Source organism: Motacilla alba, chromosome 1 (assembly GCF_015832195.1).
Source record: "Motacilla alba alba isolate MOTALB_02 chromosome 1, Motacilla_alba_V1.0_pri, whole genome shotgun sequence".
Taxonomy (NCBI): Eukaryota; Metazoa; Chordata; class Aves; order Passeriformes; family Motacillidae; genus Motacilla; species Motacilla alba.
In genome coordinates this window covers 88,895,773-88,918,871 of record NC_052016.1, presented here as the reverse complement: position 1 = coordinate 88,918,871, position 23,099 = coordinate 88,895,773, and the positions used below count along the sequence as shown (strand labels likewise).

Below are 23,099 nucleotides of genomic sequence, written 5' to 3'. Positions count from 1 at the left end.
TTCTACTCAAAAGGTCACACAGAATTTTTTATACTCACTAAAAAAAGAATACAGCAGTGGGCCACAGGTTTGAATTAATTCTCTTCATATGATTCCTAGAGCACGGAGGAAGGGAGAAGAGAATAAATGACTTGTAGAAAAGTTCAGAGGAGCAAGGCGAGAAAGTGGGAAGGAACACTTTCATGTTGATGAAAGAGTTTCATTTCAGATGGATCCTCTCTTCAGCTAACTTTGGGGACTGGCATATGGCATATGCTACAGATGGATAGGCAGCAATACACATACAGCTGTAAGGTTCTGGCACTCCTGGTCCTGGCCCACACTGCCAGCTGGCCAGCAGAAAGCAGAAAGCAGGTTTGCAGGACGATTTGATTTTTCACAGCTGTTGTATAAAGCATGAGGTCAAGGGAGGTGAGAAGGAGAGTGAGGGGATTGTAGCTGGCTGGTCCTTGCTTACAGCACAGAGGCTGAATTCACCCATGACAACTGCAATATCCCAGGCAGCAACTTTCTCCATGTGTAAGCCCTTCATTTAAATAATGTGTTAATGTAAGGTTTAGGTCTTTACTGGGCTCTCCGGAATTTCTCATGGTACAAAATACATGAATACCATACAAGATGGGTGGTTCTTGTCTAATACACGGAAATATACCAAGTAGATTGAAGTATCATTTTGTGGAAAAAGGACATCTCTGTTTGATAGTTATGTTTAGGAAAACTCACTCTGACACCCCTTTGTGTGTTGACAACAAATAGTTTTTAAAAGAAATCAAAATAAGACCCCTTTGTTGCTGGAATCAAAGTCAAAAGCAATGTCCTCTGCACACAGCCAAAAGCCTCACATTTCTGCTAGTGGGGTTTTAATCACTATTTACTATTATCTCCACAGGAGCCAAAAGTCACTATATTCTCTTTAATGGGATGACTTAATAGAAATACTTAATTTCATAGATATACATTTAAATGAAATTTAGCTGTTTATTAATTATTTGAAAAAATTTGAAACCCGTTTTATTATTATATTATGTCAAGCCATGTGTACAAAAGTGTCTTGTGAAATTTCTTGATAACACTATCAGTTATATCAGATGGTAAGGATAAGGCTGGAGTATGAGGAACTTTATATTAACAGGCCTGAGTAACTGGATAAAAAATGCCAGAAAGAATACGAATATGGAAAAATCCCTCCTATGCAGAAAGGCTGAGAATGTTAGGTTTGTGCAGCATGGAAAAGAAAAGGCTCTGGGGAGACCTTACTGTGACTTCTAAGGGGGCTTATAAGCAAGATGGAGAGAGGTATTTTTACCAAGGCCTGTCTTGACAGCACAAAGTGTAATAGTTTTATACTGAGAGATGATAGGTTTAGAGTAGGTGTCAAGAAGAATTTTTTACTGTGAGGGTGGCGAGGCACTGGAATAGGTTGCCCAGAGATGCTGTGGATGCCCCATCCCTGAAAGTGTTTAAGGCCAGGTTGGATGGGGCTTTGAAACATTCAGTCTAGTGAAAGGCATCCCTGCCCATGGCAGGGGGGTGAAACTGATGACTTTTTAAGGTCTCTTCTAACCCAAACCATTCTAAGATCCTACAATTCTATGAAATTCTCTGCATAAGGAAAAAACCTTTCTGCCTTGAGACATACAAGATGATCTCTGATCTGTTCATCACTCTGCAGGAACAAGACCTTGAGGGCATGATAAGTAGTTCCACAAAAACATCAATTTAGTATTCAGAAGCACTCAAAAAAGGAATTCATATACTAGGAATTATTGTGAAAGAAACAGAGAACAAACCAGAAAATATTATTCTAGAATATAGATCTATCATTCACTCTGACTTTTAATTTTGTACTATAGTCACCTAATCTCAGAAAACTTATGTATCAACAAGGTTCAAACACTACTAGGATGGTTGTATGGATGACTTAATAGGCTCAAAACTTCAGCTCAGAAAAGAGATGGTTTCAGATCATAACATAGAGGTCTACAGAACCAGTGTTGGCGAGAGACTCATTACTCACTGCTCTTCTAATGCTGAAGGTTGTTGCTGGCAAAAAAAACCAACAACAAAACAAACAAACAAACAAACAAAAAACCCCCCAAAAAACCAAACCACAAAACCCTAGCAGAATTTGATTCAAAGAAGAAACAAAAAGGTAGTTTTTCATGTTACATGAGTTAACCTTTGTAACAATCCACAAAAGGGCCTAGTCAATACAAGAGGTAAGTGGGGTATTAGTAGAAAGAAGGGTTCAGAGAAGGTTACTAAATAGACAAACTGCAGATGTTGAGGGAAATACTTGAGCTGAAAATAACTGAAAACTAGGAAAGTATTAGAAAGAACTATCACACACTGTTGTTCTTTTTCTCCTTCTGCTTGCATGTCCATTTACAGGCCAGTGTTGGCAAACTAGATTAATCTGAACTGTGTGACTGCTCTTTCATTCCTACCACAAACCTCTGTGTAGTTGGTATGTATCGTGGCTGCCTGACCAATTGCCTAGCAAGGAAACAAAAATTTATATTCGCAGGCATTAAGAAAGGCAATTGTATCTTAACAGATTATTAGAAAAAGTGAATGAGGAAAGTTTTGGAGACAGAAGAGAACATTTTGGAACTCAGTCTACTGCTTGATGCTTTGCCATGGAAGGCAGAAGACTAAATGAAGAATTCAGAGAGATGAGCAAGCTAAGTAGAGAGAGACCACTGGCAGTAGCAGTAGGCAATTAGGGTGTCCTGCACACTGCTCCACAAAGTCCCATTACTCTGGAAGTTTACCATCTTCAACAGGGGTTTTGTGGGCATAACTCTTCACAACCCAAAGGTGCTTTTTCCTTTGTGAAAAAGAAAAAAAAAAGCTCCTTTTTCTCCTACATGGCCAACATTCAACAAACACACCTTCTTATTTGGTGTCTAATACAGAGTTCTCAAGCGAATATGTCTTTCACAGTCTGTACAAAAGTTTTTCTTCTCTCTTACATGAAGTATTCAAAAGGCTTCAGAGGTAGAAGATGGAGTTGACTCTAAAATCTGGAGTCAGACATTCGTGTCAAGTTGTTAAACTACTTGTCAATTCAACTACTTATCTTAATAATAAACACACAGCAGACTCAGTAAACTAGGCTGAATGTGTCTTCTTCAAAAAGGACCTTACTAAAAATGAAGTGACCAGATTTAATTATTTCCTTTCAAAATAAGATAAAAAGTGATTTAAAAGTTGCTAGCCTTTACCTTGGGGAAATTTTTCTTTTTCTTTCTTTCTTTCTTTTTTCATTAATTAAATGGCATAGGCTTTGCATAAAAGCAACATCTTACTTCCTTTTCTAGTCAACACTTAGAACTTAGGCTTCTGAGCTTTCACTCAGTTCTGCATGTCGTGTAATTCATAGGTAATTTGTCCTTCAAGTATTTTCTGGTACAACAATGTCTACTGGGAAAGCTACACAGGTGAAAATTCAGGATACAGCATATCCCAGAGTTTCCTACAGACAGTGTAGGGGTAAAGCCATTCCAGTCTGAGGGAAAAAATAATGTGGACATAAATGTACAGGTTTACATTAGTTTGCCTCTGGACCAGATAGGACTCTTCCACCTTTTTTTTGTTTGTTAAATGCAGATAGGTCTTGGGAATACAGCCTGCACTGATAGCTAAGTCCCCCTGGGAGCTCCAGGAAGTTTCATGGAGACAAGGTACCAAGCAGCCTCCAGCAACCCTGGCCAATGTAGAACACAAAGGATGTGCAGCTGCAGCACGTGCATAACTTGGAAAGCTTCGTTAGTCAACAATGCAAGGGAATTAACCACCCTTTGGCTTTTGTTTTGTTTTGGTTTGGGTTTTTTTTTTGGTTTTTTGTTGTTTTTGGTATAAACCTTGCTGATGGTGACTGTGCTTTGTATTTGCATAACCTATTGTAATGTGCATCTATTCAGGTTTACTTGTGATGCTTTCTTCTTATTCTCTTCTATAAGGAAAGAAAATGCTTTGGTCCTCTGAGAATAACATCAATGAATCCCAGAAACTATTTATTGTTCTATGTACATAATGCACATTTGCATAGATCTTTTGGAGTAAAAAGAACAATAAATGATTCCTCTGTCCTTGAAAGGGAAGACAAAACCTGCAGAGGAACATCATTAACTGCTGTTAAAATTTGAAAGCCTGTAAAATAAAATATTTCAAACAGAAAAACCTGGTTCAATTATCTTCTAAACTGCATGTGGAATATGTTGAGACCTCAAGAGATGTTATTTCTACAAGAATTGCAAAGACATAGACTTCCCCTTTTACAATGGATCTGCAATGGCTTGTGCCATCAGAGAAAAAATCTTTGATGATGCATTAACATGGTCCTGACCCAGCTGGTTGGCGTGCACTGTCACTCCAAAATTCCATTAATAGGGTGCCTGAGGACATGAACTCAGTTTGACTTGAAAGCTTCATGTGTTTCAATTAAAAATGCATTTATTTAATTAATGTAGACATTAGAGAGAACACTAGTTTAAAAAGGAAGACTGAATCTGATAGACTATCTTCATCCTTTTTTAAGACATCTGGGAAATGTTGCTTTTTTTTGCAAGTGTAAGATATAGGAAAGGGAGGAACGGAAATGTTGCAAATTAATAGATAGGAGGCACTGAGGAAATTATCAAGCCTATTGCACTCAAGGTAGTTATATTTGGAGGTGGATAGCTCTCTTTTTCTCTGTCTTGGTTTTTGTGGTTTTTTTTTTTTTGTTTTTTTTTTTTTTTTTTTTTTTTTTTTTTTTTTTTATGGCTGAGAAGACAGTGCTAATTTCACTCACAAGTGCTTAAAACAAGAGGAGTTTGGCCACAATGGAAAAAATGTTTACTGGCATCACTAAAAGTGTAAAATCAATGCTTTTTGTAATACAGTAAATGTGACAAAGTTCCACAGTTGTTGACACCTGAATAATTTCACTGAAAGAGAAAAGTGAAGAGATGAAGGAAAAATACAGCTAAGGAACATATCACCACTGACATTCCTACTGAACCTAGTCCCCATAGACTCTATTTTCTATTTTAATAAAATGTTCTGTTACTCTTACCAACTTAACTCACTTTAAAGATCATTTCCACTCCACAGCAGGCTCTAGGGCCTTATCAAAATAAGATTCAAACTCCAAGTACAATTGCTTTTTTTGATGCCTTGGAAGACCTCATGAAGAAGATGCTACTTCAGTCCTGCTTTTATAGATGTAATTTTCTGATGCAGAGTTCATTTTAAATAATTAGCTGTCATGTGGATTGCGGTCACAAATGGATACATCTTTCCTAAGACACTCTGTACGGTATCCATTCTTATCAACCTAATGTAAACACAGATTTAGTTACCCACAGACACACCACATAGATCTTATCTAGCACAGAAATACCAAATTAGCACTGACTGATTCTTAGGTAGCTATCAGCTAGCTGGCAGCTGTGATTTTTCATATCCAGTACATCTGCTCGATACCATATGCCAAGGCTAGATCTAGGGATTTTGGCACCTTGGTCTGGTTGGACAAATCCTTTGACATGTTTTCTCCTTGATGTGAGACCAAACAATGAATATCTTCAATTGCATGTGCACTTAGCATTGTCTAGATTATTTATTTACTTTGAGCACTTGTACAAATGGGACAATTCTGCAATCTGATAAAACGAGGGAGCTTTGATACATATCACAGAATAATGATGTGTCAGAGAGTGGACGCACAAGCATTGCTTTTTGAGCTGCTGTCACAAAGCTTAACCTCGTCTACTATAAAGGAAAACTGGTAGTCTATGAAGGTTTTCTGGCTGTTGAACGAGATTCAAAATCCTAAGAACAAGACAACCATACAGGTTTAAGATATGATGCAAATGGAGTCATAATATCTCATGGTTGTTCTGACTTAGTTCAATAACACAACAGAACAGATCAATCATTTTAATTTTGCTGATGTTATGCACAAATCCATCCCAGCACCCAGAAAGTTGCTGCTTTTCTGCTGCTTTTTTTTTTTTCAGCCGCCCTTTCCCTTCCACTTCGGCCAGCTCCAGAGTCTCTGAAGATGCACAGTAGCTCAGAGAAGAAAGTGATCCAGCTAAAAATACTCTTGAGAAGGTGAGAGGGTAGCAAACATTCTCATAGAAAAGTGTTCTTAGCAGGTTTCATTATGTGGTGGCTCACAGGCTTGATCTGCTACTAGAGAGGAGATAGGGACAAACATTAATGACCAGCTAAGGAGAAGGGTAGAACATTTCCTTTTGGTAGATTCCTACCTTCTTTCCACTTTAAAAATAGCAGGTAACCATAACCAAAATGATTTAAAGCAATAGTCTGCTGAGCATCTCTTCCTGAAGGACAGAAATAAAATTCATTTAAAACAAACAAAAAAAAAGAGTCCTATTTATACAGGTTTTTCATATTAGAGTCCACCTTCACTGGGAATATTAAATGGAAATTCCATTAGATAGAGTAGGTTGAAAGCTGCTGATTTCTGGTGGATGGGCTCAGCTGTGGTTGAGCGCATATGCAACGCAGCATATTTTGTGTATGAGACCAGTCAGCCTGACAGCTCTGGTGGGGACAGGAAAGGTCACAGATGGGCTGAACTAAAAGAGCTCAGTACCCCAGTTTACCTGACCATGAGCAGCTCCAGACACAGGAAGTGCTGGTGCTCTGGGACTGACCCTGCTGACATGCTGCAGTCTGGTTTGGAGACTTTCAGGAACAGCAAAGTTGTCTAAAGTATCTGGACATGGGGTGGGCATGGTGGGGGAGGGGGATGGGTTTCCAATTTATTCTGCACCTGTGAAATTGCCATCAAAATTCATCGAGTCCCAACAAATTCACTCATGTTTTTTTGCATAATCCATTGCTGTGGGAGGCATAAAACAACAAAGCAAGTATGAGCAGAGCCCCTGGCTCTGGGAGCATCACATTTTCTTTCCCTCAAGAATACCCACCTCAAGAAAGCTACATGCTGAACATTATAGGTATTACTGCACACAATTCTTTCTCTTCCATGTTTCAAAGAGATGAAATGGCACATGGCTTTTATCTTTTTTAAATTATGGCTCTTTTTATTTATAAAGACTTCAGCTTGAAAAGCTGTTAAAAGTAATAAACCACATCTTTCTGAGAATACAATTCCATTATTTAATCATGCCCAGAGGCAGCAAAGACACTGGGAAATAATTGTCTTTTCGTCACTCAAGCATGAAACACCCAACATTGTTTGAAACCTAATTCTAACAAACGTTTAATATTCTAGTTCAGAAATCCCTTGACCATGGGTAAGTACAATCTCATTTCTCAGTCTTTTAAAACAGTTTGATGAAGTATCCCAGCAGGCATAAGTTATGTTTTCTTCTCTAGACTTTTTTTTTTCTGTCAGCAAGGATTCACTTTTTGCAGCCAGATCTACCAGATCACAATTTAAATGATATTTAAGCATCTCCGTAAGCCATTCATTCATCTAATTTCTTCAATCTAAAAATTCTCCTTTAATTTTTGGGGAAATCACACATGAAGAAAATGAAGCACAGAGAACAGTTGGTCCAGAGATTCTGTAGCTAAATGAACATGGGAAGACTGTATTTACTGCAATGGCATTATTTTGGCACAACTTGCCTTTCTCAGAATTTTTTTTCTACTAATTTGCAAATTAGTAGAGCCTTTTAATATATTTTTCCAGACCATGATAAAGAGATTTCATATATATACTAAATTCATATATATATAGTTTCATAGATATATGAAGTTCATATATACCAAAATCACAAGATTCTGGCACTTGGAAATAAACTAATTAGTTTATGTTAACATTGTAGCTCATAATTATAGGCTTGGTAAGTGAAGACACTCACTTGGATGATGCTGTTATAGGACTGGATGTCTGTCTCATCCTGATTCCATAAGCACAGGAGAATAGAACATAAACACTAGAATTGAGCCTTGATATTTACTACAAGTGGTCCATAAATAGTAGACTTAGATTCAAATTCAGAGCTAAAGTTCTATAAAGAGTCCTGCCTATAAGGTGCTTTGAGTACATTGATATAGATGTTATTAAATAACACAGAGTTAAAAAATAAAACCTTCACAATATGGGATAAATCCAGCGCTTTTTATAAACTCTGACTAAAGTGAAACAATTTGAGCATGGACAGAAACCATAATGCAAGTTACAGTTTGTGAGTTACTCCTCCTTTTCAAAGCTCCAGTGAAGTAACTGGGCCATTTCATGTCACAATTGAAAAGATCAGGGCCTAAAATAGTGCAGGTGAAACAGGGAATCCAAAATGACTTTTAACTCCTGCAGATACATCAGAGTACCTGAATCAATCAAGAAAACAGGCTACTGACCTCAAAAAAGAAAATTAAATAAGCCCATGACAAAGAACAGAGACTAGCTCTTTGCAATGGTGCAGTAGTTAGACAAGAAGAATGCAGAAAAAAATCAGGAGACAACAATTTATATTCTGTATATTGAAGGTAGGGGTAAAGGTTTGTTTCAGGCAAGTGCCACCAAAAATAAATTGTTTCTGAGTCTCAGCCTAAAATGTGGTGCAGCATAGCATCTGAGCACAGGCCAGATCTTTGAACATAGATGGGTATTTCTAAAACCAAACAGAGGTGAGAACACCAAACAGCTCATTAAAAGCATTGCTAAATTTTTATAAAGCAGAGCAAATGCAAAAGAGACAGTTAACATTTTTGTATTTTTGGCCACACTATTTTTCATTATATTCATTAAAAAGTAAAGCCATTTCCCTTTCCCAAAAGGTACTGATTGGAACCTGGGGAATGAACCTCACCCTGAATGCTGAATTCCAATTACATTTGGAAATGTCTAAACCATTTCTTTGTTTATTTCTTTATGGAAGTTGTTCAGATTTACTTTGATTATGGGTTTTATATATATGCATATATACTTCTAAAAAATGTCATGTTAAATAATAAAATAGAATAAAAGATATTATTGTAAATATGCCTTTTTTCACTGAGATTATGCTGAATAACCTTAAAGACTATCAAGGTAGTACAGAGCACAGAGAACAGCTGAATTCTCCGTCCTCTTGATTTGTTATTTGTCTTGCCAAATATGTAGCAAAAATGTAATAAAGGGGCTCAGTGAGTGGATTTTGAATGAACTGACAATTTGAGTTTTGAATGATCACTGTTTTGTGACTATTTGGGGAACTTGACTGCTGGCATAAAAAATGGATAAAGACAAAAACTATTCTCCTCTGACAAACCATTCTTCTGAAGAAATTGACCTGTGTTTTGGTTTTTTTTCTCCTCGGCAGAGAAATGATACTTAATCCATTGAGATGTAAAAACTCCTTAAAAGAGACTCTTTACAGGAGCACTTAGGTCACTAGGTTAAAGAAAGTGAATGGTATTCCTAATGGAAGATAAACGGTTGCCCTGTGGGGTTTTATCTGTCATACTAATCTCAAAAAGCATTTCATATAAAAGTAGAGTTAAAAAGACTTAAAGCAAGCTTCGCAACTGCAGTAAACTAATACCTGTGGCTTACCTCCTCTGCCCTACATATGTGAAATGTTTAAAATGTTTGGCAGGAGGCTTTTTCCCACATTTGGCTAGGCATACTCAGTGAACCCAATGTGAGATAATCCAAAACAATTCAGGTTCAACAAAGGTTGGGAAAATATTATAGCTCACGTAAAGCTTTGATGGAAAGCTTCTTTGATCTTGAGATTATAAAATACACAATTTCTAATCTGACAAATTTTTAGCTGCAAAGCAGAATATCTAAACATTCCTCTTTTGTCATAACAGTTTAATCCCTTAAGAATGTGATTTAAACCATTGGGGAGCAAAGGTTACCACAAGATTTGTATGAAAGAGGAAACCTGCCCCAGACACCTAGATAGAAAAAATGTGAAGGCCATTAAATTATATAACTAAATACTATCTGCAGATTGGCACTGCCAGGTCACCTTCAGTTCAAGCTGTGTCAAATATCTGTTGTTCTAAACATATTTGTTCACTGAATGAATACTAAAATACTTATGATTATTTTAAACTTTGAATTTTGTGTTCAAAATGACCCACTTTGCCATGCATGAAAAATAGCATCGATACAATAAGAGTTTAGGTATCAAGAGCTGTGGAGTGGGAGGTTTTGTTCTGGGGTTGGTTTTGAGGGGGGAAGACATTGATTATTTCTGCTGTATTTATTAATCTAAAAAAAAGTATTTCTTCTTCCTACCAATCTTAGGGCCATAGACTATGAGAAATATGCCACTAATATAAAAATAATGATTTTAAAATTAAAATCACCCTTACGAAGCATTGCCTTCCTGTTAGGACAGCAATTCTTGTAAGGGAGCACGATCAGCAAAAGCAAATACAAAATTGTTTTGAGTTATGTACACCATGATTCAATATCACAAGTCACATGTAAATCCATGCATTGGGGTTCATAAAATATGTCTTTTGGTGCTGATATACCGCAAGTCATTAAACATTAATTTGAGCACAAAATGTAATAGAGCACTAGACAGCTTCTAATGGCTTTCAAAGTCAGTTGGATCAGACTTCAAAGTTGGGGTTTTTTTCTAAAAAAAATCCTATTTATTTCCTCTCCGAAACTGAAAGCAAAGTTCATCCTTCTTGTTTGAAAAGCCAACAAGTACAAATTTAATTCCATGGTGATTTGATTTCCATGGATCTGCACATTAGTGTTTGTCACTAATGTTTGCAACTAAATATCTTTATTCAAACTCCATTCAGTTTTCAGCTTTTTTAACAAATTGTTCCCTACCCTATAATCATGCCTGAAAAAGAGAAAAAGTCTAGGAGCAGAAGACAGGGATTGAAATAATGACTAGAATGGGGTTTTTACAGTCATTATAAAAATGAATAGAAATAGTGATGATTAATACATGAATTGTCACTTTAGAAAGCATAGCCCTGTACAATGTTGTACTACAAAATGAGGAAAACATGGATCTTTGTGGTAGAGTTTTTTGCAGTAACTGAACTTTTGCTTATACTTGGGCAGAAATCTTCCCATTCAGTGGGAAAAATAATGTTGATAAGACTGAATCTCCATAATCTCAAAATTAGAAGAAATCATATCAGAAATAGTAGATATATCAGTTCCTGACATTGTGTTATTACTTCTTGTGTTTATTTTTCCTACATCAATCATAAACTACTTGTTTTTTCCCTTGTCAAAATGTGCAACTCTTTCTCTTAATCACTCCAAAATCTTCACCAAAATTAATTTTAACAAAAAACCTCAACAAAAATCCCACATATACCAAAAAAAACCCACACAAATTTTGGTCTGCCATTATATTAAATCCAGTGAAAACTACTTAATAGGTGCAAAAGGAGAGTAAGTTGGTAGGAGACGCACCCTAATTGCGCAAACCTCATTCCTTTTGGAAACAAGTATATATTTGATTAGAAATAGCATTTTAAAAATAGCTGCACACTCACTAATCCTTCTGGAATCACAGCTGACCTTCTCCACGTGCCCTGTAACCACAAAATGAGGCTTCTGACCCAGTGTAGGGAAGTAGGTTCACTGCTCCTCATACACAGAGGTTGAATTAAGGACATGGTATTCCTTGAGTTCCATAGTATTTGCAGGATGTGGCTCTGCCCAGCCCCTCACCTACTCAGGCAGACATTACATGCAGGGATTATCAGGTAGTTTCCAAATTATTTCCCCAGAGCTTTTTCTGTTTCCTGGCACTGTAGAGTTTGGACCATTAAACTATATAGACTTCTGTATAAATCTAGGCTAATGTTATAACAGACATTATTCATTTCAGTGGGCAACACATCTACCAATAAGACCTCCCTTTATCATCCTCTATGTCTCTGACATGTTTCCATATTTCCAGATTCCATTACGCCCTTCAGCAGAATAATTTTGGATGTACAGTTGTGTGCTTATACAGCAAAATAAGAAAGTCCCATAACATTAAAAACATATTTTCAATGTGTTTCCTTCACTAAACATCATTATAGCTAAATGGAATTGAGAGAACATATGATTTCTTAAAATAATCAGAAAGCATTTTTACACAATATATCCATTACAATGTCTTCATTTCAGCCACAAAAATTATTTACAGAGATTTCATGAAATATTTACATAATGTTTTCATTAAATATGTTGTTGTTAATATCCATCTGAATCAAAGAGTAGACACTGGGGAAAACCTGTGAGAGAGAAACAGGGAACTGGAAGAACACTCATGCTGAAACAAGCTACATACACCCATGTGACTGACCCAGAAACGATTTAGTTGTTGCCAGTACAGCTGTCTTTGAAGTCAGCCAAACAACCATATTCTCCTGCCAAAAAAAAAAAAAAAAAAAAGAAAGAAAGAAACCTTGAAACCTTCATAGTTTGGCATCAGTGTTTTGCAATCAGTTTGTCAGAGCTCCAGAGCAGCTATTTTATTTTTTACAGTAATTCTTCTCTAATCTTCAATTCTTATCTGTTTAACAGAGTGTCTTGAACAGTCTTTACTTCTCTGACAGAAACCTCTTCTCTATGTATCCTCCTTCAAACTTACCTTTGCCATCTGCTGTTTCCATTGTTCTTCTACTGATGTCAATGCATTTTATTTGTCCAACTTTTGTCTTTGCTCTCAGGACAGATCAGTAAAATAAAACCAAACCCCTTATATGTTAAAGTCTGTCCTTTCTTCAGTCTCACAGTCTTTCAAAAGATCCCTCATTGTCCCCTCATTTTGCTTGTGTTTTCTTGAGATTGTCAGATCAGTTTTGACTGAATTTCCACTAAATATTCCAGTGCAAGGTTATAAAATCTTCCTTGTTTCAGAACATGCCTTTTCACTATTAATTGCAGGTTGTTCCTTCCTTCACTTGAGAACTTTTTATAGTCCCAACACACATTATAATATTTAATGACCATGCCAAATCTTTCCTGTCCGCTGATGTGCTATTCAGCTATAAATCATCACTAGTATTTATCTTTGCTTTTGTTTAATTACACTTGAAAAGTTTCTTTTTGTCTTAGTTTTCTTCCAGTTTTCCTGTTGCTTTATTCATAATTTTCCCAACTTGTTGCCTCACTTGGATATTGAATTTTGAACCCAGACTTGTTCATATTAGTCTGTGAAAATAAACTGCCATTTTTTCTTTCTGACCAATATCGGTGCTTTATTACAAATAGTCTTCTAAAGTGAACAGTTCTCTAGGAAGTTCTCATTTTCCCTCTTATTACAGTTCACTTTGTTCATCCATCATCCACTCCAAAGAAGTTTTATATCCTTGTCCTTGTAGGGATAATCTCAGAAATTCTTATTTAGGTAGAATTCATCACACTATAACATTTTTGCTCCTTTTAAAGGTCTGAAACATGACAGAACTGATGCAGTATCTCTGAAAGGCCTATGACTTCTTTGAGTACCAAAATTGGCATTACAGGTATCTTCATTTAGGCACCTGAATGATTCCCTACATGTCCAGTCTCAGTCTGTTTTTGGGCTCCCTCTGTAGTCGAGAACAAGTGTTCAAAACAAGCATTACCCCCCAGAGATGCACTTTTCCTATTCATTGACCAGAAGGGAACCTACTAATTTCACTTCCAGATAGGTCAAGTTAGTGCAGTGCATCCTGTGTTCAGTGACACATCCTTCTAGTCATGGGAACAGTGGGTATTACTTTCTTCTCTGTGTTTCCTGAATGCCTGAAGCTGCCCCTGATTATTGCTATATTCATTTCATTTCAAATTTAAGATAGAAAATTTAACCTTTTGTCTAGCTCATGCCAAGCTCTGACTAGTGTGAAAAGATATCTAGTTTCAGGATCAATGATGGAAAATATCTTCCTGAATTTCCTCACTTCAAGTCTGTGTCAGAAATAGGAATGAACTCTAGTACTTGCAATATAGCAGACTGAAGAGAAATTAGGTTTTTCTAGAAAAAGATCACCAAAAGAAAGTTTTTTGAGATTGCTTAAACAAAGCAAAATATATTCATATCCCCAGTTCACTCTGGGTTGGCTGACAGGAAGCTCTAAGGACACAGCATTGAATTTTTTTTTTAATTTAACATGGAATGTTAAATGAAGTCAACAACATTAGCCAGAGGTCAAGAAAGTCTGAATTTCAATTTGATGAGGTTGATTTTCAATCATCTGAAAGACCAATATTGCAAACCTTTGACTGCTCTCTCTCAGGAAGAATCAGTAACACAAAAGGGTGAGCATCATTCTTTCGCATTGGTTTCAAATGGAAATAGAGGTGACTGCACCACAAGTACTAAGCACCTTTCAGGACAGGACTTAATTTAACAGAGGAGAAAATGAAACTGAAGTTATAAGAATAGCAGCCTGAAGGTATAGTTAAACAAAATGGTTTAGGCAATAGGATGCTGGGAAATAGAGAATGTTAAGTAGATAAGACTTTCAGGAATCCCTGAATATTATTCTCTATATATAATTATTTCATTATTTAATTACATCATTTACTAAATGTAATTATTTGAGTGAAGAAAATTACTGGAATATGAGAATAATGTTTATAATTTCTTTCTCTGGTAGGACTATCTCATGATGATTTGTGCAGAACAAAGCTCATTTGGGACATGTTAGGAAGTTGGTGCATTTAAAAATAAAGGAGGTTTATAACAATTTTCATTGGGAAGGTGAAGAGGAGAGAGAACTCTAGAGTATTTAGCTGTCAACCCTATTTTTAACATAGACATAAATATTTCTTTCACCAGAATGGACATGCAGATTAGGCCCAGAGCAAAACCTTTTTAGGAGATAAATGTTCTTCACACTTGTTTTCCTTCTTTGCAGATGATGGCAGCAGTGAATGTTGCCAGAGAAATTTGTAAAAATAACACTGAACCCAAATCTGAAACAAAGTGCCCCCCATGGAAAAACTGGTTGGACTGGAAGAGGTTAGTTTTGGAGCTAGGCAGGAGGAGCATGAACAGAAGAAAGCAGCTGAGTAGGATAAAAGCTTCATCTGGAAGGGACAAAGAAATTATTTTGGAATTAGAACAAAATGGGTAGGAAACAGACTACGCAGAACCACTTTAAAAGTCTAGTGTCAGAAAATAAGAAACAGATTTGATTAAGTGAGGCCAAGTAAACATTGCTCATGAAGAGAAAGGAAAAAAAAAATCAATACTACTGCAGGCAAATCTGCAGACTGGGGACAACATGAAAATTAAGGATGATGAAAAAATAGCATGGTCAGAAGAAAGATAAAAGTGTAAAAAAACATGTGGTAATTACCTGCACGGTTATTTGGAAAAGATAGCCTCCTACTCAGACTGAGTGTGCCAAGAAGCTCATCAAAATTTCATTCTCTTGACAATCCAAGTTCTTGCTAATAGGCTGTAATTGACTTCTGATAATTTTCAACTGGAACCAGGCACAAGGACCAAGAAATCTAAAAAAAGAAAAGAAAAAGGAAATGGAGGAATCCTGCTCAAAGTATCCACTCCTAGGTACTGAAACATTTTGTGTCAAAACATAGAACATTGGCCATTTCTCTTGGACAGGGTGAAGCAGGTGGCATTTGGAGAAGATTATGACCATTAGGAGGACACAACCACCTTCTTTTTAAGAATATAAATTTAAAACTAATCATTAATAATAAATATTAATTCCTCCTTTCATAAAATCTTACATTCTTGGTAAATTTACTTTCAACTGTACTGCTGTTTTCAGAGTAGTATTTCCTTGCTAGTGCTTTCTAGCAAGAGTTATCTAGTGTTCAGTGTTTCTTGCTAGAAGTGAGCTGCTTCTTGTAGCTTCTCATGTAAGATACTCTGCTGGTTGGCAGGAAGCCTAAGACTTAGAAATTGTAGTTCTGCATGCAAGTTTGTTCCAGGAATCCAGCCTTTGGCTCTTTATCCTCTTTTTTGTGCTACTGATCCAATGACTTTAAATTGCTTTTTTAAAGTAATTTAATGAACTAATAATGTTTTATTTCAGCTTGATACGCATTTGGTTGGTTTACTCGGGATACAGTTACCAAACATGACTCACCCCAGGATGATTATGTTTCGGTTTCAGCCAGGTGCACCCAGGACTTGGCAACCATCATCCTGAAGCTGATGTCTGTGCTAATTCTGCACTTAGTGACCTTCACGATGTGGGTGTTTGGAATGATTCTGTTGGCACAAATACAAATTCTCTCATACAACCATCTGTTCCTTGTGAGGAGGAATTTTCAACAGGTATCTGGTATGTTTCATCTACAGCACTCACTTTTCAGCACAACACCGTGTTTTTGGTGGGAAAATAATGCCTTCACTGCCTTGCAGAAAGTAGGGCCACCAGTGATATTTGGAGACAGAATCCTTTATAGGTCTTAACTGTAAAGGGAACCTTCTGAGCCTTTCCTCATGACACTTCAAAACAACCTCAAGGCTGAAGTGTGGTCTTTCAACCCCAAGGTCGTTAGTACTCCCATTCTCCTATCACATATCCACTTTCACAAACCTCCATGCTTACCTGCCCTGGCTGTGTCTGAAGGTGGACCAGTATGTGGCCAGTTGATGACCAGGACTTTTGTCTAGTTTGGTTGTAGCATAGTGTGCCCAAAGCGCTTGAGTCTGTTGGATACCCTGACTTAAGGAACTACAAACATCATTCACAGAAATAGGTTTACTTCTTTTTCCCTCATTTGGCCTACATCAAACAGCCAGGCAGGGAGAAAGGTTTTCATTTTTCCCAATTAACTATAAGCCTAACAGCTAGTTCCTAATATAAACCTTAGAGGATTCCTGTTCCACTGGAACCAATGCCAGCATCTGTGCGGCATCTGTTTTAAGACAGATATACCAGTGTAGAATGACATTTTTGCTTAGTATATGCAGGTTAATTTCCTTGAGGTCATTACTGATTTTATATGCTCTTTGGAGACTTCCTGCTCTTCAGAAATTCCAGCACAGTTTATCTACCACTTAAACTCACTGAAAGAGGAAAGCAATATTTTGTATACAGGAACAAGTTTTTTGCAATCTTCAGGTTTAAAAAAAGAAAAAGTGGAAAAAAAAAATCACTCTTATTTGAATCTTGAAAATGAAGAGTTCTCTCTGCAATAAGAGATAAACTAACTCATATACGGCACACATTTGCACAAAAGATAAACAGAGATCCTATATGGATTTTCAGAATCACAGGTTATGTGACAATGATTTTGAAACAAATGTTGTCATTTGCCCCTGTGTGGCGCACAGGGGACTTTGCAGTGAGATTTAGTGATTATAACAATTTCTCTTTTGGCACTTCTGAGACACCTTCTATTTTGGGAATTTAACTTTTTGGAATAAGTATGACTTTCTTTTTAATCTTTCAAGAATCTAAGGCTCAAGAAGCCTTCATCGATGAAGAGGGAGAGGAATTCTGCTGTTTTATGATATATTTCCAAAATAAATCTAATACAGGGAAAAATTTTGAAAATTTAGTTCAATTTACCTTATCTCATTTTGATTTGTGTTTATGGGGTTCTCTCATCCAGTTTAGCATTAGTGTGTTCTCTATACAATAACATGAAATTTTAGGATTCAATCCAAATTGGCCACCAGTGTCAACTTCCATTGTTGTCAGACCACTTGTAGGTGCTCAGTGCTCTACAGAAATTACCACAGCCATTTGATGCAGAGTCTCTGAGTTCTTCTGCTCCTTCATCTTAGATTTCATAGAATCATTGAGTCACAGAATCATTTATGTCTAACTGTTAAGACCAGGAGTCCAGCCATTTACCCAGCACCACCAAGTCCACCACTAAAACATGTCCCTGAGCACCACATCTACACATCTTTTAAATACCCTCATGGATGGTGACTTGACCACTTCCCTGGGCAACCTGTTCCAATGTTTGAGAACCCCTTCAGTGAAGAAATTTTTCCCTAACATCCAAGCTAAACCTCCTGTGGCATTACTTGATGCCAACTTCTCTTGTCCTAAATTTCTTTCTTATTTCAATCCTATTAAAAACGTCCTGCCTTATGTGTAGTTTTTTCATGTATTCATTTATGATCTTATCTTTGTAGCAGTTAAATCCTTTAATGTATTATTTTTGGAGACAGCAGACATACAGAATGATAAGCAATGTAAGAGTCTAAACCAAGGAAGTGTCTCCAAGCAGTCAATATTTTTTTTAAGATAAATAGTAGCTCTTTCTGCTTTTTCTCCTGAACAGCTGGGTACAAGCCAGTTTCAAATAAAAAGAGTGCAGCTATATCAACTGTTGTATTATGGTCAAACTAACAAAGATTTTCAAAGTGTATGGCCCATACAGACTTTTTCATTTTCTTTGTGTTACTTAACTTGTTAGAAGGTTTTAGAGCCAGAAAGGTGAGGAATCAAAATCAGTATAAGCTGCAAACATGAGTAACTAATGATGCACATGCTCCTTATGTCCATAGCACTTCATTGCAAGTGCAACAGTTGGGATAAAAATGTGCTGACCATATCTTACGGTGCTTCATCAAAATTCCACAAGTGCAGGAATGTATTCTGCAAGTGGTACTCTACCACTGGGACTCTGGGAGGTTATGAATGTGCTCTTCTGGAAAACTTTGGACTTCTGAAAACATCTGTGTAAGCCCTTCTTCTACGTTAGAAAGTATTCAGAGAAATGCTAAGTCTTGAAGGTTTACTTTTGGGTTCTTTCTTTTAGTGTTTAACAATGCATTTTAATGGCATCAGGTTTGTTGCAGAGACAGAAGAGGGCATTTCTCTTTTCTTATATTAGTCTGGAAAGAAAAAGATGCCGCAGAGAGCTGACTAACAGGTAACAGAACTGGTATGGATTTTCTCTGTCTGACCCATGATCATTTGGAAGAGATGCTCCCAGGCCGACTACTAGCAAGACAGAGGGTCATGGCACCTCCCTCATACTTCACAAATCTGCTTATGCTTTTGCTTAAGATTTTCCTGTTTACTTTCTAGCTCTATCTTGCTTTTCTGCTGTTTCTACCTGATTTTCAGGTTTTTCCTTTCATCATTTTAAACTATTTCTTTTGCATAGAAAGGTTAAAGATGAGTGTAGGAGGGGGAGACAATATTAATTATCAATACACAAAACAGAGACCAGAAGGTCACTGCTTCACCAGGGACATCACTGTTCTTACAGTCAGAAACACTGTTCTGAGCATCTGCACTTCTGAATCCTATAGCGGTAGGAGAAGAATGGGACATGAATTCATGGTCAGGTGGCAAAGAGGAAGAAGATGCAATGAGAAGTCATCTATAAAACAACAGGTAAAGAAAAACTTTAAAAGTCTAAAATCCTTTAAAGGATTACTTGAGAACAGTTCCCAAAACACAGGACATACAGGGAAGCTAACTGTACTAAGGTCCAGGAATAGACAAAAGAGCAGTTCTTTTGGCCATAATTTCCTTTGCTACAGGACTGCTACTTTTGAAGTCTAATTTGTTTGTCAGAGTCACCATGAAATGCTAACTTAGATGGAAATCTTCCCATAGCATAATCAGAAAGATCAGGGAGGCAAGTGGATGCCACTGGAGATGTTTCCAGTATAAATTGTATTTTATCTCACCTAAACTGTGAGCCTGCAACTGTAAACTCAGTAAGCTAAACAAAATATTGGTGTTATCCTGGTCGGCACATAGTTCAGGACAAACACTGAGACAAAATTAATTCATGCAAATTGGCAACCACTGGTTGCAAATAGCCTGCATATTCTGAATTAACATAATACATAGATGAAGCTGTAGCATAAAGAAAATGAAGTACAACAGAAAGAAAAAAAGCAAGATGCAGCTGCAGTAGATAGTAATGTTGAAAACTTCACTAAACACACTGTCATTTAGACAACAAACTCCTGATCTGCCTTATTGTCATTGTTGCTATATACAGCTTACCTACATGGTTATTCAAATGTGACTGGCCACAGAACCACAGACAGCAGAGATGTCACTTCCTAGCCGTTTGTCAAGACACAGCAAGGAAGAAATCTGGGTCATTTGGATGATTATCATTTGAATAATCATTATCATTCCAGACAGCTCAGTGTGTTGCCTCAGGCATCTGAGCAATTTCACCCAGTCACCTCAGTCCTGTAAAGCAGGGAAAAGTATTTTGTGAACTTAACAGAACTTACAGGAAAAAAAAGTCTATTGGATTCCAGATATTCCAGATATATTCTAACTCTTTTATACATTTTCAGGACATATAGAAGTTTTATAGGGATGGCTTTCTCAGTCATTGCCCTTATGACTGGTAATAGGTAATAACCTTGCTGCAGGTCCCATAATGTTAAAGACAGGCAATTATAGAAGGTTCTGCCTGAAAAGGAGAATTATCTGAATATGCAAATTTTGAACGAAGACAAAAGACAAGGAAGAGTCAGAGAAAAATAGTCACTTTTTATGTGCATAGGTTCATCAGACTCAAGAGAAATTATAATTTAAAAGAGAGATTAGAAGGAAAAATAAAAAGAAACAAAGTGACAAATATCAGCAGAAGAACAAACAGGAAGACAGTCAGCAAAAGAAGCACGTTTCTTAGAGATGCTTAGCTGCACCTCTGAGCAGAAGGTAATTGCCAGTGAATAAAAAGAGCAAACTGCATGCCAAGACAAAAAGCAATGATGGAGCACCAAGCACTTTGGCCAATATATTTGTAAATCTGCAGAAAGTCCCAGGAGGAAGAAAAACTCATCCCGCTTTCTATTTCTCAAGATGGTAATCTTCTCGTGATATACATTTTCACTTAATTTCCTGACAGAAAAGAAATGCAACCACTCCTAAAGGCTGCTAGACAAATAGAGAATTAGCTAGATTTGCTGGGTTTTAACACACACATATACATATATGCCAATAAACAAGAAAATATTGAAAAGAGCATTGGCCAACCAAATATATATCTCTGGTATGGTCAGTTAAAATTAATTCTGGCACTGGAGGCAGCCTGGAGCTAGTCCTTGATGTGCTTTGAAGTGAGAACTTAAAAAACAATTTCTTCTTCAGACTTACCAGGAGCTAACTAAATACCTGGGGTTTTATTGAGGGAGACGTAGGTATTATGGTGTTCTTGTCATGGGTGCCATTTATATATTAGACAAAACAATAGTCTGACTTCCATAAGGGCAGAAAAGGTAAAATGGTAAGCTGTGCTCTGTTGGTTTTTGGCAACAGGGAATTATTAACAAATAAAAAAAGGCAGTTAATTTTCATTTAGAAAGAATTTGTATTGAGCAGCCATGAGTCTGGCATGAGCACTTCAATTTAACCACTTAATTTATAGCATTTGATCATAAACTTTGCCAAAGGTTTTGCTACCCACACAAGAATTTAGGGTCTCAAAATATTTCCAAATATATTCTTCTGGCAATCACTTTTAAAAGGAACCTACTACTGTGTTTTTAAACTTATTTGATTCATGTGAAATAGTATTTGTTGCTGTGGAACTGCTATTGCAGGTATCCTGGCTGACAACTGAAAACAGCACACTTTTTACAGAATCAGAACATGGAAGAGGTGGGAAACAACCTCTAGATATCACAAAGTCCAACCAACCTGCTCAGAGTTGCTCAGGGCCATTCCCATCAGACCTTTAATATCTACATGGATGGAGAATCTACAATCTCTCTGGACAATCTATTCAAGTGATTGAACAACCTCGTGGCAAAAAAAAAGTGTTTTTCTGTGTTTAAACACAGTTTCCTATATGCCAGTTTGTGCAGCTTTTGCAGTGCTCCTTGCCAAAACCTGAGCAAACCAATGAAAGTACAAGGACAACTGCACCATACTCAGCAGAGCTGAGGTTACTTCAGCCAGGGCTACCAAAAGCAGCTGTTCCAGCATCTGAGCTGGAATCAGCACTCTTTGTAAATGGCAAACACAGTGTGACCTTGTAAGGTCAAGAACTGGAACTGATTCAGACAACTTTGACTTAAAAAAAAAAAAAAAAAAAAAAAGGCCCACATAAAAAAGCATGAGCAGTGTGAGCTGAGGTAAGCAGTGACTAACCAGCACCAAGGGAGGAGAGTAGGCTCAGGGCTATTGTGCAGCATATCCGGGAGGGTGAGGAGGTGGGGTGGAGGGGGAGACACAGGAGAAAGGAGTGAAGAGGGAAGGCAGCAGGAAAGGGTGATGACATAGTTTAATAGAATTGATTTATGAATCACGGGCTTTGTGAAGTTAATTCCATATTCAACTTTCCCTATTCTGCTCCCTCACTCCCAATAAAGTTGTCTCTGTTCTAAACCCTTGAACTCATTGTTTGTTAATAGGGAAGTATTGCTCATGAGGGAGACAGAGACAATGTTCATTTAATTTCCCAGCTTTCCCAGGAGACTCTGGAGGGTATTATTTAAGGAAAGTTTTCAAAGGAGCATATGTGCACTGGCCCTCTTTGCTACCCACAGCACCTCCACCTAGACAACTTAATACATCAGTCAACATTTGCAAATCATCAGTTAATCAACACTGAGGAAAGGTAAATTGAAATAAAACAACCTAAGTGAATAATTTCATTAGCTTTGCTCTAATACAAATAGAAATCCTTGGAGACTCACATTTTCACTGGAGCTCGGTAACAAATCTGTTAAGTGCTTGAAAAGAAAGGGATACAATTGTGGAAGCACACATGCAGGTAAAATTTTCCCAAAGACTGTGTGGGAGAGCATGTAATGGGAGCAGACCTGACTTGGCTACTGTGTTACCGTAGGTGCAAGGAAGGAAGTCTCCAAATGGTGGATTTAACATGACTCTCTGCAGTCACATCACAAAGCACCCGGGAGTGGCTTGTCCCTCCTGGCCCCTGTGGGAATCAATCTGAGGAAGCCTGATGCTATAGAGATGTTTCCTGTATATTGTGTGGGAAACTCAGCTAAGTGCAAACTACTGGCAACAATGAGACAATAAATTATAATAAACAGGAAAAATAGCATTGGCTACTGAAATCAATGGTTGGAGCATATGAAACTTTCACAGCATTGATAAATGAATAAATATAACAAAAAGCATTGGTTTTTGAAAGAATGGGAAGTTTTATCTGCACTGAAAGGCTCCTTTTCTGTTAAATAAATACATGCAAAAAATAAACACTGCTAAAGGACTTTGGCTAGGATTTTCAGCACTGGAGAGGTGGTTTAGAA

The 23,099-nt window shown here is 37.1% G+C and overlaps 1 long non-coding RNA gene across 1 annotated transcript in view; it reads right to left on the bottom strand.

The window, feature by feature from the left end:
* Positions 1-10,582: 10,582 nt before the first annotated feature.
* Positions 10,583-23,099, bottom strand: part of LOC119703140 — a 121,882-nt gene continuing 109,365 nt past the window's right edge. The window contains exons 3-5 of the long non-coding RNA XR_005257560.1: positions 16,012-16,136; positions 15,253-15,409; positions 10,583-12,330 (exon numbers count right to left, since the gene is read on the bottom strand). This is a non-coding gene — a long non-coding RNA (uncharacterized LOC119703140). The remainder of the gene's footprint in view (positions 12,331-15,252; positions 15,410-16,011; positions 16,137-23,099) is intronic.